The 12,248-nt window shown below is 52.9% G+C and overlaps 1 protein-coding gene across 1 annotated transcript in view; it reads left to right on the forward strand.

The window, feature by feature from the left end:
* LOC128821200 (zinc finger protein 208-like) overlaps positions 1 to 12,248 on the forward strand; it is a 1,118,338-nt gene that overhangs the window by 91,870 nt on the left and 1,014,220 nt on the right. The gene's annotated exons all lie outside the window — the stretch shown is intronic.

A 12,248-nucleotide genomic window follows, 5' to 3' on the forward strand; every position in this document is an offset into this window, starting at 1 on the left:
TGCCATGGGGTGAAAAATCACCGTAGGGGCTGTCCACGTGCTGGGAGCCCTAACACATCCCCACGTGTAAAGGGGGTTGCTGGCAGACAATGCAGGCAGGCTCCGTGTCTGGGGGGCTGCAAGCGACCTCCCCCTTGGAGGAGGGCAGACCCCGAACCCCAGGAAAACTTTGCTCACCTCACCAAGACTTCCTAAAAGGGCTGAGTTATGGGAGTGTGAAAAACACGTTCACTCTTCTGTGAAAATTTAGAAAGTTTAATAAAGGACAGTAGGAAAATAAATAAATAAATAAATAAAAATTGTCCTTTAATAAAGGACAATGGAAAAGGTGCTTAAGGGGTATCCCCGAAGGTAACAGCGTGCTCTTGGCTCAGTGCCAAGATGCACCCGGCCGTAATAACCTTGGCTCTAAGGTCCTTGTCTCCCACTGTCCTTTATTAACCCTTTGGCACGTTCACAGGAGAGTGAAGGCGTTGTTCACAGTGCGGCTGGCAGCACACTCGCTGCATCTGCCCAGCAGGACCCGACAGAGCCTCCCAGGCTTCCAGCGGTAACGCTCTGTCCCTGTCCTCTGTTACTCTCCCCGTTTCTCATTTTCTCTCTCTGCTCTCTTTTCCATCCCTTTCTGGTCGGGACCATAACCTCTCTTTATCAAGACACAATTTTCAGATATAATACTTGCTGTGTTTGTGCCTTTTTTTCATCCAAGAAATCTACCAAAAAGAATTCTCCTCTACTCCCCTGACAGCAGGGCAGGACAGGACAGTGACCAACACACTCGTGCCTCCTGCTGGTGTCTGCCTCTGACAGCAGAGCCACCCACCAGCCAAGGCCGTGGGGGAGTCTATCAGGAGAGCCCTTGTTTGACCTTCTCTGCCCCCAGCAGGAATTGCTTACAGCCCTCTGTCTCTCATGGCTGGGTTTGTGTTTTCCCCTCTGATTTTTTCCCTTTGCTCTCTTTTCCCTTTAACACTCTCCTGGGCCACCTGGCACAGGGCTGGGGTCAGTCACTTGTGCTACTTACAGTGGTGGGGTTGACCAGAAACACGCCAGGCAGATGCTGGTCGGCAGTGCTAGGCTTTAGCACCCAGCTGAATTCAATCCTGCCAGTGTTCTCCAGGGTGACCGTGCTGTGACCAATTTCATTAAACATCTGGAGAGAAGGCACAGGAGCGGGAAGTTACAGACCCAGGCCTGCTGCTGGGAATCTCCTTCCTCTCTCCTGGGCTTGGAAGCAGACACATCGTGGGAGCAGGGAGGAGATGGGGGCACTTGGGAACCTGGGGAACCCCCAGGCACAGGACACCTGCACAGGGCCAGGGAGCTCTGGCTGCACCCACAGCTGTGGTAACAACCATGTGAGGGCCAGCAATAAATGAACCAGGGGACACAGGCCCTCTGCACTCTGAGGGGTCACCAACAGCCAGGAGAAACAGAGAGAGCACCGAGGCATTCCAGCAGAAAAGGCACCTGCATGCAAGTATTGGCAAGCAGCACACATGCAACAAGGGAGTCACACAGGGCAACACAGACAGGGCCAGCAGCTGGAAATATCTGTGGGCTTTCAACTGGAAAAGAGTGAAGTGGGGATTATTCTGGGACAGTCGCTCCAGCTATAGTGACTGGAAGCCCAACTTCTTCCCTTGATTATTTGTGGATTAAGCAAGAGCTTTGGACAAAAGCATCTCCTTGGAGGTCAGGCTTTAGGCGTGGATCAGCAGAGGGATGTCTCAGGGACACACCCCTCAGAGCATCCCCACTGGGACCCTGCCTGGCCCAGGAGGCAGTGCTAGGTACCCTGAAAAAGAGGCATTCCCAGCGTTTTTGGAGATGGCCATTTTAAAGCAGCTTGGATGCCGGGTGTGTCCCTCAAAGGTTGAACTTCCAAGCCCCAGAGCCAAGAAAGGGGCTGGGAAGGGGAGGGAGCCCTGGGCCGAGGTGGGCTGGAACCCGCTGGCCGTGGTTCTAGGGCAAGGAGCTGTGCCAGGGGCCATGTGTGGTACCTGAGAGCCACAGTCGATCTCCCAGAGGCTCAGGGAGTAGCTGACGCGTGAGGTGATCAGCTCCACCTCGTAGGTGGGGCCTCCCTCCACGCGGCACAGCGCCTTCACACCGCCGAGGACGTCCCGGTGGCCAGAGAAGGTGAAGGAGACCTGCTGGCTCTGTCCTGGCTGCAGCACGCCTGACAGCGGCAGGATGCTGAAAGCCTGGATGGAGGACGGGAGAGATCGAGGCGCTGAGCAGGGAAATGGATGCAGAAGAGCATCTTGGAGCAAAGTGCAGCTCTAGCCAGAGGGGCCCATTCCCCAGACACAGCCAAAATCATCCTAATCTCATCCTGCATCCGTGCCACTGACCGGCGCAGGGACCATGGGGAAAATCTTCTCCCACACTCACGGATCAATGCATTAATTAATACACTGCATTAAAGTGAACTGGGACGTCTCCTGGCAGTAGAAATTCTCTCTGATGCACCACTTGCCTTTAAAAAGCATTTCTTACTGCTTTGACAAAAGGAGGAGACTCAGAGTGAGAGCTCTTGGAGCTGAGCGGAGGACTCCAGCCCAGCTCATCTGACTCCTGAGGCTTTTCCCCCCTCTCTCTCTGATTTATAGCCTGCTTTCTCCAGGTGCCTCAGCAAAAGCTCCTGCAAACATTTCCTATGGACCACCTGATGAGGTCCAGGGGTAGCAATGCCCTCCACAGGTGCTGCACAGCGTCCTTGGGCAGCCCTACATGTCCTGCACGGCCTCTCCAACAACCAGTGGCTTCAGCAGCACTTTGTGCTGGGCCTGGAGGGACGTGAGGCCCCTCTGTGGGCAGTGCTGAGGGCCACCAGTGGGACTGGGAGCTACAGCCCTGCTTGCCACACTGACAGTGGGCAAGTGAGACAGATTCCCTCTTCTCCGCTTCGAGGGGAGCGTGCGGTACATCCACGGAGGACGCGATTCCTGCCAACCCTAGTGGGAGGTGAGGGGGTTCAGGAGTTTGTGGCAGCACCTGAAAAACAAGCCATTTTCTATGCCAGGAGGAAGAGACAGCCACGTTGCAAAGTCTCCTTTTATAAGACAGCTTCAGGGCCATCAGTGCAATACCAGCCCTCGGGTGAAAGCCGACACCTGGAAACAGGTGGCCTGGCTGGGCTGGGAAGAGGGCACAGGGAGATCAGGACTCATCACAGCTTGCTCTGGCAAGGAAGCTGGAGGTCTTACCATCCTGATGCAGATAAAAGCCTCATCTTACATTGTGAAGAAAACCAGGCAAAAAAAAAAAATCCCACACTCAACACAGGCTTGTAGGATCTGAGCAGGCATCTCCAAGGAAAACTGTCCTGTTCCTCCCTCCCACACACCCCACACCCAGCCACGGGCCCTGCTGCCCAACCCACTGTCAGGGCACAGGACAGCAGGGCATCAAAAGGAGGGTCAGCACGAGCGTGACTTGTTGGTGGCAAGCTGGGGAGGCAACACGAGCACCAGGTGTACAAGAAAATCTACCTCTGCTCCTAAAGACTGGGCAAAGTCCTGCACCTCTTTCAGGGCTGTGCCTGCCTCCTCCTTTCTAATCAGGAACCTCCTTTTATATGCCGAGGAATCCAAACAGGTTCTCTGCTCCTTTGGTGGTTGGGGTTTGAATTTAAGTGGGTAAGGCTCATATCTGGAAAACAACAGAACTATGAACAGGGACCTGCAGTGGGAGGGAGGGAGGGACACCTGCACGAGCAGCTCCTGCTCAGGATGCAGCCCCTGGGTGGGTGCTGGCACGCTGAACTGAGAAATGGTTTGATCCAGCCCTTCCCAATCCAGGCTGGAGCAGGTCTGTTCTAAGGGCAGCCCAGGGATGATGCTGAGGGAGCAGCAGTGCAGCAGCTGTAACTGCTTGCATTGAGGAACTAGAGAGGACAGGGATTAACACCTTGTGGGGATGCAAAAAGCACAGTGGGAGAGGGAAAGACAGAGAAGGCAAGCAGAAAGGTGAGATTTGAGGCACCGAGGGGCAGACCCGGCCAGTGACGAGCCAGCACAGCAAACCCCAGTGCCCAGCACCAGAAACTCTGCAGCTCCACCAGGTATTTATCAGGAATGTTTCCCCTGACACTGTTGGGGGGGTTGGCTGACATTTTCCAACACTCCCAGGTGACTCAGGTCACATTCCCCATTTTAAATTGAAGCAGGTGCTCAGGGTAACTCTGCTTGGGTTTCTAATGCCACGTGAGGGACACAGTCGAGCCGTGCCTGCCGTCACCCTGCTGAGCTGCAAGTGCTCCCCACACAGTCAAACACAACCTGGATGCTCCATTCCCAGACAGGCATTCAGGGCCTGTAATGACCTGCTCCCCAAAGAATCACTGCCTTTAGCTTTGTGGCTTGTTACCTAAGGCTGGGTTTCATTTCTGGATCAGGGGCAGTCTCATCATAACCCCCCAAGAGATCCCCTAATCATCCATTCCACCGTCTTTCATTTTAATGAGTGGTTTGAGGCAACCTCCCAGGACCACCATGCCTAGACAATGACATCTTTCACCCTAAAGCAGAAACTCTCTGGGATGCAGGGATGGGAGATGATGTGATGAGCAAGTCCTGCTGTCAAGCAGTTGAGAACTTGTAAGGGACATGTTGCAGGGGAAAAGTCAAAACGAGCAACAAGTGTCACAAAAAAAGGGAGTGAGGAATGCAAGGTGTCTGCTGAATGCTGACCCCTGGGAAGGAAATCGTCCTGGCAGTAAAGGAGTTATCTTAGAAAAGAAGGAAAGGGAAGGTAAGAAGATGTTCAGCATCAGCCCAGGCACTAAGTGACTCTTTCTCTGGTGTTGGAACTTTCTGGGCATCCTGCAGCACAGTGCAAGGGAGGAAGGCAAGGAGCAGAGAGCAGCTCCTGCAGAGAGGACCCATCCCAAAGCAGAGGGGCCAGAAGGGCCTCCAGCAGCGCTGTGGGAGCTGGGACTAGGAGCCCTTCATCAAGGTGGACATTGCCTCAGGCCACAGAGGTCTGAGAAAGCAGCTTTCACCCCAGCTTTCCTTCCCAGGGGAAACCACTATGGGGGCTAGGCAGCACCAAATTGGAGGAAAACCTATTCCCTGAGCATCCAGCCTGACGGCGGCTGGTCAGCGTTATTTGAACAAGGAAAAGCCAGAAGCAGTCTGGCAGGTCCTAGGCAAACAGCTTTGCTCTTTGCCAAGTACAACCAGGGCACCAGGAAGAAGAGCTTCAGGGAGAGGGCAAAGGTGCACATACCCCAGCTTGTCCTCCGAGCGGAATGACCAGCGGTACTTGACGGGAAGAGAGCTGCAGTTGGTCATCTCCAGAGAGCGCACTCCTTCAGTGCCACCCACGAACTCCAGCCTGCTGGGCTGGATTTGGAGATTTGGGAAGTGGGCTTCTCCCCAAAGGGCGATACGGGACACCGAGGAGGTGTGAGTGAGGCAACGGGTCTTGGTGTTGCGAGAGCCTAGGAAAAGGACACAAATGTCCATTTAGGCACCAATTATGGCATGACTCCTGGTGTGAATATCCTGGTAGGATGAAAGTGTCATTGGAGTTTAGCTCTTTATTATCTGAACTACAGCTCACCGAGAAGCTGCACGAGGAATTAATTGTCACTTAGCTCCCTTCGACACTGATTCCAGACTGCAGCCTTGAAAATGCCCACTCTTAGCCCTGCAGAGCACTGCAAGCTTCTCTCTCCCTGATGGGGAGGAGCTCCCTCACCTGCCCCAAACCAGCAGCAGTTATCTCTCCGTGATGAGTGTGCACCCAGACCGAGCATTTACTCTGAAAACTCAAGCTGTAAAATTCCCTGTGAAGTCTGCCAACACTCCCACCGTTAAGCAGTGAGTGAACACGAGTTCACACCCATGCTGGCCGCTGTGATTACTGTTGCCTTTCTTGTTTCATTTATTCAAAAGGCAACCTAACAAGTGCCTCAGTGCTGATGCAGGGTAGGGAAGAAGCAGCTCAGGAAAGGTAATTCGTTTTCCTAAAATGTTCATTAACTGTGTTGTTATGGGTTTAGGCTTTGAGTGAATTTTCCCCTTGGTTTGGGAAGGGGGATGGGGATTTTGGGGGTTTTGGCTGTGGGGGTGGCCTTTTCCATTCAGGGTTTTTTGGGAGTTGTGGTGTGATGCCGTGGCCGGTTGTGAAGGCGGACTTGAGGTTTGGCAGGGAGGGGACCCTCCCTTCCTTCTGCTCGGGGATTGAAGGTCGGCCACGTGCTGCTGCGGGAGGTTGTGTGCTTGGCCCTGGGACTGCCCTGGGCTGCAGCTCAGCACTGGGATCCAACCTGTCTGCCTTCCTTCCTTCCTTCCTTCCTGCCTTCCTGCCTTTCCTGCCTCCCTCCCTCCCTCCCTCCTTCCCTGCTGCCTGCCTTCCCTGCCGGTGCTGGCTGGGAGGGGATCCCTGCCCTGCCGGAGCCCACAGCTCCTCCTGCCTGTGATCATAACTCCACCAAAGGGGACAACCAGTACTTGGCGGGTTGGAAACTTCTGTTATCGTGCTGTTGATTGTGCCAATGTATTCCAGAAATGAACTGTTTTTCCTTTTCCCATATTTTTGCCAAGAAGCCCTGTCATTTCAAAGGTATAATAATTTGGAGGGAAGGGGTCATCTTTCCATTGCAGGAAGATTCCTGCCTTCCTTGGCAGACATCTGTCTTTTAAACCAGGACAGGGACAGCAGAAAATACTGACTTTCTATTCCTTGGTTCTGTTTGACCTCACAGTGGCAAAAGGCTACCTGAGGCACCAGCAGCCCTGGAGTTCACACCCTGAAGAGGCTGCTGTGGCAGACCATGAGTGAGGGATGCTTTTATGTTCCAGTGCTCCATTTTGGAACGCACAGATGCCCCACACTGTGTCCAAGCCCAGGGAACACTCACCAGAGGAGATGTCCTTGAAGTCGAGCTTATTGAGGTCAAAGTGTGAACTCGGTCCGGTGACACACCCCCTGCCATGGCGAGGACAGAGGAGGAAAGGGCTTGGTTAAAGGGAATTACAGCAAGGAGGAAAGGGCTTGGTTAAAGGGAATTACAGCAAAGAGGAAAGGGCTTGGTTAAAGGGAATTACAGCAAAGAGGAAATGGCTTGGTTAAAGGGAATTACAGCAAAGAGGAAAGGACTTGGTTAAAGGGAATTACAGCAAAGAGGAAAGGGCTTGGTTAAAGGGAATTACAGCAAAGTGTTGGCTGTCGTGGCTCGGGGGTGTAAAACCTGGTGTCAGGGCAGGTTTCAAATCAACACACCGCCATGTGCTCAGCACAGTGCCCCTGTGGACAGGAGGCAGCTAAAGCCAAGTGGGAGCAGCCAACAGCCACTGATGGGGCTTTGGGCACAGGGCAGGCAGGAAAAGCCCCCGGGTTGCTGGTGGTCCCATGAAGGACCCTCAACACACACCCAGACATGGCTCCGTGCCTCAGTTTACCCATCTGTAACGTGACGGACATAAAGGTGTCCCCACAAACTTCTGTAACCAGCCTTTCCTGCTTTGCTGCTTCCTAGCTGGAACTGGTTCTCCCATGGAGGAACTTTCTCAGGAGATTTTGACCCACACGATCATTAGAGAGTTTTGAGACATGAGGCAGGGGAGCCCCAAACACCCTCTGAAAAGAGCAGCAACAGTTCTACACAGTGGGCAGATGAACCCTCGAGGAAAGGACCAGCTTGTCAGCAGTGCAGCAGCTGGCACAGCCAAGAGCAATAGCTTAAACAGCCAAACAAGGGTGTCCTGCATCTAGCACACCACCTCACGTGTCCTTGAACTCAGCAGACAGGCTCCAGAAGTCACCAACATCCACTGAAATCAGCACTTGAAGCTGCACAACACCCACGAGTTTCTTTCATGGCTGATGCCAATCAATGCCCACTGTGCCTTTTGGTTAAAAATCAAGAACTGTGCCTTCTGTTGTATTCCCAGGACTGCCACTGGCTCTGCTCTACACCTCTCAACAAGAGCCCCCCGCCCTTGCTCAAGGAGAAAGCTGCTTATGTCATAAAATCCCATGACCAATCTGGGGGAGGGACAGAGGAGAATCAGTTATTTGATGCTGAAAGGTTCCCTCTTGATTTCCAAAGTAAAAAAGCAGCACTTTTCCTCCAAAAACAAAGCCAGCATACTTGTTTCTCTACTGTGGACAGACCTACTGACCACTTTTCTCTTGCTAAGGAATAACTTTCTTGTTCTTTTTAATCCATCTCCCGTATCTCATTGGTATAATCCAGTGCAGATTGCTTTCATTTCTTTACTGCCTTGACCCAGTGCCTCCCAACAGCAGCAGCCTAGCTCCAAAGCTCCAGAGCAGCCAGCATCAGCTCTCCTGCTTACCCTACATGATCCCAGCAGCACATGGCTCAGGCTAGCAGGGACAAGCCCTCATGTGCTGTGGTCCTGAGCACTGAGCTCTGCCTCCCCTATTATCAGCCCTTCTCCCTTCTGCTGGGCCAGGATTATCTCTTCACAGGATCACAGAATAATGAGGTTGGAAGAGACCTCTAAGATCGTCAAGTCCAACCTATGCCCTAGCACCTCAACTCGACTATAGCACCAAGTGCCACGTCCAGTCTTTTTTTAAACACATCCAGAGATGGTGATTCTACCACCTCCCTGGGAAGACAATTCCAGTATTTTATGATTCTTTCAGTGGAAAATTTTTTCCTAATATCCAACCTGTACCTTCCCTGACTTGAGCTTGACTCTGTGTCCTCTTGTTCTGCCCGTTGCTGCCCGGTGGAAGAGACCGACCCCCAGCTGTCTACAGCCTCCCTTCAGGAAGTTGTAGAGGGCAATAAGGTCACCTCTTGCCATGGCACCAGCCCGTGGGATGACGCCCAAGTCCTTGGGACAGTTCCCAGTCTCCCACATCAGCCCTTTCCCGGCTGTGGAAAGGATCTAGCAGAGCACTCTGCACAGGAGCTGGGAGCACGGCTTGTGCCCCACAGCATGGCTGTGAGAGGTGAGGTGAGGCTGTGCTGCCCATCTGGGATGGATTATTAACGGGAATTCTTACAAACACTGCTGCTGGTGCAGAATCACCCAGGCTGGCCCATCTCCAAAGCCCATCTCCAAAGCTGGCTGTTCAGGGGGGACATCCCAGAGCAGCTACTGCCCAAAGCTGATCCATCCCACTGCCTGCCATGGCCCAAGGCAGAGGGAGATCCCTGCAGGGAGGAGTCCTTCCAGCTCCAGGTTACCCACACAGGGCAGGAGGCATCCTCACACTAAGGCAATTCCAGGATCAAAGCAGAAATTAAGACCTCAGGAAACACCTGCACAACCTGCTCTGCTCAACCCCAAAATGAGGAAGGTGGGGGATGTCCCAGAGACAGCCACAGATGTGCCCACCAAGCTCCCAGAGCCCTTACATGATAGTCAGGATTGCAGACGTAGGAGATCCAGCCACACTGAACTGGAATTCTTCCTCAAACCTCCCCAGCACGGTGGCACTGAAGGAGACCTGGATCGTCTGGGTCCCACCTGGTGCAATGATGCCCTCCTCGGGTGCAAACTTGAAGCAGAAGCCCACGTTTGCAGTTGAACGGATATAGGTGAAGGGAGCATCAATAGCTCCTTGGTTAATCAGCTTCACCTGCAGCAGCAAGAAAGCAAAATGGAAATAGATGTGGACTCTTCCCTTCTCGTCAGTTATTGTCTAATGATGCAATTCACACCCAGAAAATGCAGGCGACGCTTTGTGCTGCTGAATGGCAGAAGCAACAAAAAAATACAAGAGGACAAGTTCTGCCTTTGGGTTTCCAAGCAAAGCCGCGGTAACTCCACGTAAGTGGAGTCCATAACCCCGGGGTTGTCCCATGGACACAGAGCACTCCACCTCTATTCAGCATCACCAAGCTCATTCAGACCTGGCCCTGAGAGCAACGTGGGGTGATTGCAGCTGCGTAGTGAATCACCACAGAGCTGCTGCTGCCCCAGCCAGCACAGCTCCAGCAGTGCCATCTACTCATTCAACTTTTCCCATGGCATGAAAACAACACATTGATTATCAGGGATCAGCATCTAAATGTATAGTCAGCACCATCTTTTGGTAGGAAAGCTCAGCATGTCTTTCCCTTCCACAGCCAAGCTTTTGAAAGTGTCTGGCATGATGCAGTGCCTCATTTTCTACCTCTTTCAGTTGCTCTCTCTTTGGTTTTTGTTGTGGGTTTTTTTTTTTTTTTTTTTTGTTTTGTTTGTTTGTTTCTGTGTTTTTTTTGTTTTTTTTTTCAAACTTGACACTATTGGTGGGGAGGCAAATAGGTAGAAAAATCCTTTGCTTTATTCCCAGGAGCACTTTTCTCTCTCCAGAGTCAGAGATGCACCAAGGTGAAGTGTGGTGAGGGACTGGTCAGCAAGGGAAAGAACTCCCAAGCCCTTTGCAAGGGCCAGCACTGAGCCAGGAGGCTGCATGGCTTTCCTGTGGCTTCCAGGAATAAGCAGGAGACACTTGACTGGAAGCTGTTGGCAGTGGAGTGAAGCTCAAACACAGCCAGGTTGTTCCAGCTGCTTCGGAACAGCCCAGTACAAAGGTGCCTTGTGTCTGGCCCTGCCACAAAAGCCTCTGAACGTGCAAATTTTTGACCTAGTGCTGGTTTCATATGCCAAGGGGTTGTTCTGCAGGAAGCCTCCCAGCTGATCCCCCAAGAAGGGACTGGGGCTTCATGAACAACAGACACACCTTTCAGACGGCCCCAGATTTGACCAGTGCATCAAATATTCCCTGCTCACAACTGCCCAGCTTGGCAGGAATTCCACAGCTCCACCAGGCTTGCTGCTGCCTCAGGAGCCATCAGGATCCATCCCAAGCCCTGCTGCTCACCTCATAAACGCGGGGGGTGTTGACAGGAACGTTCCCAAAGTTCAGTGCACGACAGCTGAGTTCAACCAAAGGTCCGTGGCCTTCCCCTGTGAGGCACAGGGGCAGCCTGCTCTCACAGCCTGGGGAGAGATGTGAGATGTCCATTTCAGCACAATAATTCCCTCTGTTACACTGCATTTTCCAGGCTGCCTCAGTGCTAGTCCCTGACTCTGAGCTGGATGCAACCAGCTCCTGATGCTGCAGGAGAAGATATGGACCCTTCTGTTCCCTCAGGAGATATCCCTTGGGGCTGACTTGCAATTTCTAACCCATTCCTTGGGCTGGTTTCCAATCTTAGCCACCAGTCTGCTGAGTTTCAAACATCTCTGATCTCCTGTAGTGACAGGCCAAGGAGTAACAGGTATCAATTGAAAGAAAATAAATTTTTTACTGTGAGGGTGGTGAGACACTCGAGCAGGTTTCCCAGGGGCGTTGTGGAGGTTCCAGCCCTGCAAGTGTTCCAAGCCAGGCTGGATGGGCCTGGAGCTCCCTGATCTAGTGGGAGGTGTCCCTGCCCAGAGGCCTTTGAGGTCCATTCCGTCCTGAACTTACTATGATTCTGTGGTTTCCTTCCCATGCACTTAGAGGAGCTTTGAAATCCACTCAGTGCAGGCACAAAGCTCATAAAGAGTTTGGCAATTGCCAAACTACCCGGCCCAGTAGCACACGACTTTGTTGCCAAAGTCCTCAACTTCTGGCACTCAGCACTGTGTTTCATTTCCACAGACTGAGCTGCAAGGTGACAATTCCCAGACAGGGCCAGAAGCGGGTGTTGGCCAAGGGTGCTCCTTCTGCAAACACCCTGGGCTCAGCGGGGCTCAGCCACCTCTGCTCTGGCGGTGTCTGGGCAGTGGGAGTGATCCAGGGTCAGGGAGCCCATTTCTAACTCAGCTCCCACCACCTGATGATGGATCCATGCCAAATGGACCCGTCCTGGAGGTCAGTGGCCATGGGGGGCTTAGTGCTTGCTCACTAAAGCTGTTCTGCTCTGTAGCTCTTTGGCTTTTGAGGAAAAGCTGGCAAAGCCATGGCATGAAAACCTCTCCCTGCACTGCCTGGGTTGTTCTGGGATCAGTAACCCAGACAGGGGTGTTCTGAGCCCTGGGCCTGGAGACTCCCTGGAAGCTGCAGGGCCAGTGGGGTGTGCCAGCACTGCCCTGCTGACCAGGGACTCTTCCCAGCAGTTACAGGGGAGCCCAGTGGGCTCAGGCTTGCACCATGGCTGCACTGAGGGTGAGAGAAGCAGGGGAAAGGAGCTGTACCTGAGATGCTGCAGTAAGCCACACTTTGGTACTCCAGTTCCTCTAGGGGTTTGAAGGTCACCTTGATTTTAACCGAACAATTTGGCCCAATTACTCCCTCCTAAAGCAGAAAGGGACAGCAAAACATTTCTCTTCAAACTGCGC

Source organism: Vidua macroura, chromosome 36 (genome assembly GCF_024509145.1).
Source record: "Vidua macroura isolate BioBank_ID:100142 chromosome 36, ASM2450914v1, whole genome shotgun sequence".
Taxonomy (NCBI): domain Eukaryota; kingdom Metazoa; phylum Chordata; class Aves; order Passeriformes; family Viduidae; genus Vidua; species Vidua macroura.